This window comes from Paramormyrops kingsleyae, unplaced genomic scaffold (assembly GCF_048594095.1).
Source record: "Paramormyrops kingsleyae isolate MSU_618 unplaced genomic scaffold, PKINGS_0.4 ups182, whole genome shotgun sequence".
Taxonomy (NCBI): Eukaryota; Metazoa; Chordata; class Actinopteri; order Osteoglossiformes; family Mormyridae; genus Paramormyrops; species Paramormyrops kingsleyae.
Window position 1 is genome coordinate 31,405 of NW_027326120.1, and position 5,235 is coordinate 36,639.

Consider the following 5,235-nt stretch of genomic DNA (forward strand, 5'->3'; position numbering starts at 1 on the left):
ATATATATTGGTCTTGCCTTAACTGTTATAAACATATACTATATACGATTGCTGGAACAGCGCAAATGCGTACGTATTCTATGTGCATTTGCGCTGAAATGACAAGAAATTATTGTGCATTTTAACCTGTATGCTAATTCGTACTTCATTTGCGGTATATAGGTTGAAATGCACGGTATTTTCTTGTCATATCAGCACAAATGCACATAAAATATGTACGCATTTACACTGTCACAGCAATCGATTGCCGCACGTATCACTTTTAAAGGTGAATGCGTACTTGCGTACCAGTTATATGCAGACCTGTATGTGTTGTATAAATGATGATCAACATGTAACAATTATATTCAATCAACTGCTAAATTTATTTAGACAGCAACAACAAACAGAATGAAATTTAAAAAAATCAATCAACACACTCATGTGCCAGTAATTTAATCTTTCTCATAACAGACAGCATTAACCCGGAGGCCCCGCTGGTCAACACAGGCCTGTAAAAATAATTCCATGTCCTCTTGGATCTGAAAACCAAAGAGGAATGGCTCCTTGGATTCTATCTTGTCTCCATCCAGCACATCCCTTAGGGCCTCCTGGCGGTGCTCTTCCGTCATGGTCACATTTGGGAAAGGTTATTTGCCCACTGAATAGAGCCTCATTCCCCTCAATCCACTCCATAGCAACGTGTAGATCAGAGATGATTGCTGGCTTCTGTCAGAAGCATAGGAAGAAATGTTATTATATGTATATTATTTTAACACTTTTTCAGAAATAAAACAATTTACTGTTAAAAGTAAGGTTTAATCTGTACACTGACCAGACTGAGTTCCACAGACTTGCGCTTTCTTAGTCTGAATACAGGTGCATGTTCACCTTTCAGCACAGCCTCTGATTCCTTTGTCCAGTGTGCAAAAACCTTCCCATAACTTATAATGGAGAAATACTGATATTGTTAATTTACAATCAGAAGTTCATAAATCAATGTTCCTGTTAATGTAATGACAAATGTAATCTCAAAAAAACACAATACACAGTGTGAAGATTACTGCACCTACGGCTTCCAACTGAATACACTTAACTGTTAGATGGTTAATAAGACTTTGCAGCATGCCTGAAGAACCGCGAAAAAAAAAAAAAGTTTTTAAAGTAAACGTTAAATGTTTTCATGGAAAGCCTGTTCTATATGACAACAAATGCTAAAACAGCTCGTCAAGCAACATAACGTTAGACTCAAATATTGTGTACACACGAGATTGTTTTAATGTTTGTCACTTCGCTTAACTTACTTCAGATTCGCAGACTTGCTCCAGACTCTCTCTTTTCGCTAACAGAGTGGTAGTTTCCGATAGAGGTCACGTGTTTCCTGTGGAGCTCCACTTTACGTCAAGAGTGTCCGTAAAGATGAGATCCACTTTAAGCCCCTTAAAATCACGTATTTCCTGTGGAGGTGACGTAAATCCGGTGGAGCTCCACTCTACAGGCATCTGCAGCTGGACACTCTTGGGGATATTTTGCGATGCCTTCGGCAGGAAGTTCAAGGGGCATTGAACCATCCAATCAGAGTCAGAGATAAAAAGTCAGAATTCCGACTTTATAAGTCAGAGTTCTGAGATAAAAAGTCAGAATTCCGACTTAAATGTTTTTTTTTTCTCCTCCGGGTGGCAGAAATGGGCTTCCATAAACTGCAGCACTGAATACTGTGGACTATAATATTCTCTTGGACCAGCTAGAATCTGGGGCATTAAGGGGACAGCTTTCTCTTGGTTTCGCTCTTAACCCTTTAACGTTCTGGTCAACAATTTGGCAGAGCACATTTTGAGTCCCTATATCTTACTGAAGCATGCACTGAACTTAACTTAACTGATTGAGTCATCTCTACCACTTGGTTTAGGTCTGTTTTGCTCAGAAAATCCACTAGATGTCGCTGTCTTTTTTAATAGTATAGTTTTTCAATCGGCTTCCTCACAGGAAGTTAGGAATGACAAAGGAGCACTATAAATGTGGACTGTGGAGAAAATTTTAAAGGTAGGCATGTTTTTTCTACATTGTATACTGTCAGAGGCTTTATTGAACAGAATTAAGTAATTAGATCAATAAAAATAAAGTCTAATAAGGGTCAAATAATTTTCTGAAGACGTACTTTACCAAACGGTTCATTTGTCACTTTATGGTACAGTTAGTAAGCCTTAGCTAACATCAAGCTAATGTAATTGAAAATGACTATTTACCAAGAAATATTATTCACTGTTGTTTATATTATGCATATTTCATGGTATTAATGCTAAAACAACTTCATTAGTATGATTACAAGTATTATTTTTGGTAAAATTTATATCAAAATATATATCGTAATTGTCAAGACTGCGGGGCAGGTGAGCCAGAAAGCAGGCGAGCGGAGCTGTGAGGTCGGGCAAACAGGATTTATTTGGAATGGAGGGTAGACAGGCACGAACATCCACTGACACTACAATGACGGATCTGGGGAAGACGGACTGAGACTCGGACTAAATACAAAAGACTAGGCAAACGGAACAGGCAACAGGTGAGAACAATCAGGGATGAACACGCGGTAACGAGGTGAGTGTGGCACACATCAGGAACGGACAGAGCGGGGCGTGACAGAACCCCCCCCAAAGGTGCGCACACTGGGCGCACCCGAGAGGAGATGACGGACGAGACAAGGGGCCCAAAACCTGGAAAACAAAAGCAAAAACATCAACGAGACACCGGAAACCATCGCCGAGGAGGGAACAGAGGAGACACAGAGGGCGGAGGAGCAGAGAGGGGAGACCAGACAGGAACGGACGGAGGACAAAGGGGAGCCCGGGGGAACCCAGGCGGGCGAGGGAAGGCAGCCGCAGGGGCCACAGGCGGACGGGACCACACAGGGGGCAAGGAGACAGACGGAGGGACGGACAAAGGAAACGAGGAGGGAGCAGGAGGGAACAACGGCGCAGGCAGGAGGGGGAAGCCGCGGCATGAGAAGGTGCAGCCGGAGCCAGGGAAGGCGCCATCCGACGCCCAGCCGGAGCAGGGGGGCCCAGAGGCGGCCGACGAGGCACCGGAGGGGGACCCGGAGGCGAGAGCCGAACCGGCGCCGCAGGACCCGCAGGCAGCCACCGAGCCACAGCCAGGGGCCGAACGGGCGACCCAGGGGGTAGGGCGGACGGGACCCGGGCCTGATGCTTGAGTCCCCGTCCTTTGCGGGACACTGAAAGGCGGGGACCCGGGGGGCGTCGGCCTTGTCGGGGCAAGGGCGATGGAGTCATTAGGGCTGGGGAAACTAGAGGCAGGGCCTCTGGTGAGGCAGCAGGCGCGGCCGCAGGCGGTGCAGCCAGAGCCGCGAGCTGGACGGGAGAGCCGGGCTGGACAGGAAGGATGGGCTGGACGGCCTCAGGCAGGGCCGCGGGCTGGACGGGAGAGGCGGCCTCAGGCAGGGCCGCGGGCTGGACGGGAGAGTCCGGAGCAGGCTGGACCAAAGAGCAGGGCTGGACGGGCAGAACAGGCAGGGCCGCGGGCACAGCGGACGTGCGGCCAGCAGGGGGCGCCTCAGCAGGCACCTCGGGCGTGTGGCCAGCAGGGGGCGGCGCAGCAACCACTGCTCCAACAGAAGCCTCGTGTGCAGCAGCAGGAGGCGCGAAAGCTTCAGGCAGGATGGGCGGGACAGGCGAGACAGGCAGATCAGGCGGGGGCGCCTCGGCAGGCACCGCCATCACTTGGTCAGCAGGGGGCGCCTCGGCGGGTGCCGCCGTCACGTGGCCAGCAGGGGGCGTCTTGGCAGGCACCTTGGGCGTGCGACCAGCTGGGGGCGCCTCGGCAGGCACCGCCGTCACGTGGTCAGCAGGGGGCATCTCGGCAGGCGCCTCGGGCGAGGGGCCAGCAGGGGGTGCCTCGGCAGAGTGGCGGCAGCTGCAGGGACCGCAGGCAGGACAGGTGGGTCAGGCAGGACAGGCGGGTCCCCAGGCAGAGCGGCGGCAACAGCAGCAGGCGTTGCTCCTTTAAGAGCCAGGCGCGTTCTTACAAAGGGGCGAGTTGCCGGTGCTGGCAGCAAAGGAGCGGGTAGGTGTGTCGCGCTCCTAGGCTGCCTGGCGGCTTTGATGCGGGCTTCGGGTACCCGCTTGTGCGAAGCGGCGCTGGTGACGTCAGGGGTGAACACCGCCGGGTTGAAAATCGGACGGGGTTTCCTCTGACCCCTGGCAGGCAGAACAGCGGAGAGCTGGGTAGCCCCTAGAAAGATCTTCGGTGTGTCTACCTGCTCTTGGAGAGTATGCCGTCCTCTCCCTCCCCTGGTCTGTGGTGAACTGCGGGGTGCTGCGAGTGGCGAGCTGTACATCAGCCCGCTGTCACAGTCTACCTGCCACTGCATGGCTTCAGCCGCTACCTCTCGAAGCTGCCGGAGGTTTTCGCGCACCTCGCTTGCTTGGTGCGCGTCGCCGGGTAAGGACATGCCTTCCAGGATATCCCGGCCTCCTGGATCTCGGGCTGGGTCAGCCAGCACAGGACCTCATCAACCAAGCCGAGGTACTCATCCTCGGCTAGGGGGGATCCTTTCTTGTGGAGATCCGTCATTCTGTCAGGACTGCGGGGCAGGCGAGCCAGAAAGCAGGCGAGCGGAGCCGTGAGGTCGGGCAAACAGGGTTTATTTGGAACGGAGGGTAGACAGGCACGAACATCCACTGACACTACAATCTGGGGAAGACGGACTGAGACTCGGACTAAATACAAAAGACTAGGCAAACGGAACAGGCAACAGGTGAGAACAATCAGGGATGAACACGCGGTAACGAGGTGGGTGTGGCACACATCAGGAGCGGACGGAGCGGGGCGTGACAGTAATTATATATATATATAATGGTATTATCGTTAAAATTGCAAATATGCAAAACCATAAAAGAGCCGCAGCTTTCAGTTGTCTTCTGTGACAACTATTTTACCAGTTTTGACTTGATACACAACCTGCACGCAAACCTGGGTGTCAAATGCATTGGCACCGTCCGGTCCAACCGCATGGGTGGAGCTTCTCTAATGACAGACAAAGAGCTGGTGAAGAATGGACGTGGAGCTTATGATTACAGGTCACAGTGAAATGGTTTGACAACAAATGTGTCAACCTAATGAGCAATGCCTGTGGGATCAAGCCTCTTTCAACTGTTAAACGCTGGAGCAAAGAAGCCCATGCAGAAGTTGCTGTCCCATGCCCATCACTCATTCATGCCTACAATCAGCATATGGGAGGCA

At 51.1% G+C, this 5,235-nt stretch overlaps 1 long non-coding RNA gene across 1 annotated transcript; it reads right to left on the minus strand.

The window, feature by feature from the left end:
* Nucleotides 1–419: 419 nt before the first annotated feature.
* LOC140587346 (uncharacterized) lies at nt 420–1,333 on the minus strand. Its single transcript, XR_011989070.1, has 3 exons — nt 1,284–1,333; nt 815–923; nt 420–708 (listed from the first exon to the last, which is right to left on the minus strand). It is a non-coding gene; the product is annotated as an uncharacterized lncRNA (long non-coding RNA).
* Between the last annotated feature and the right edge of the window lie 3,902 nt (nt 1,334–5,235).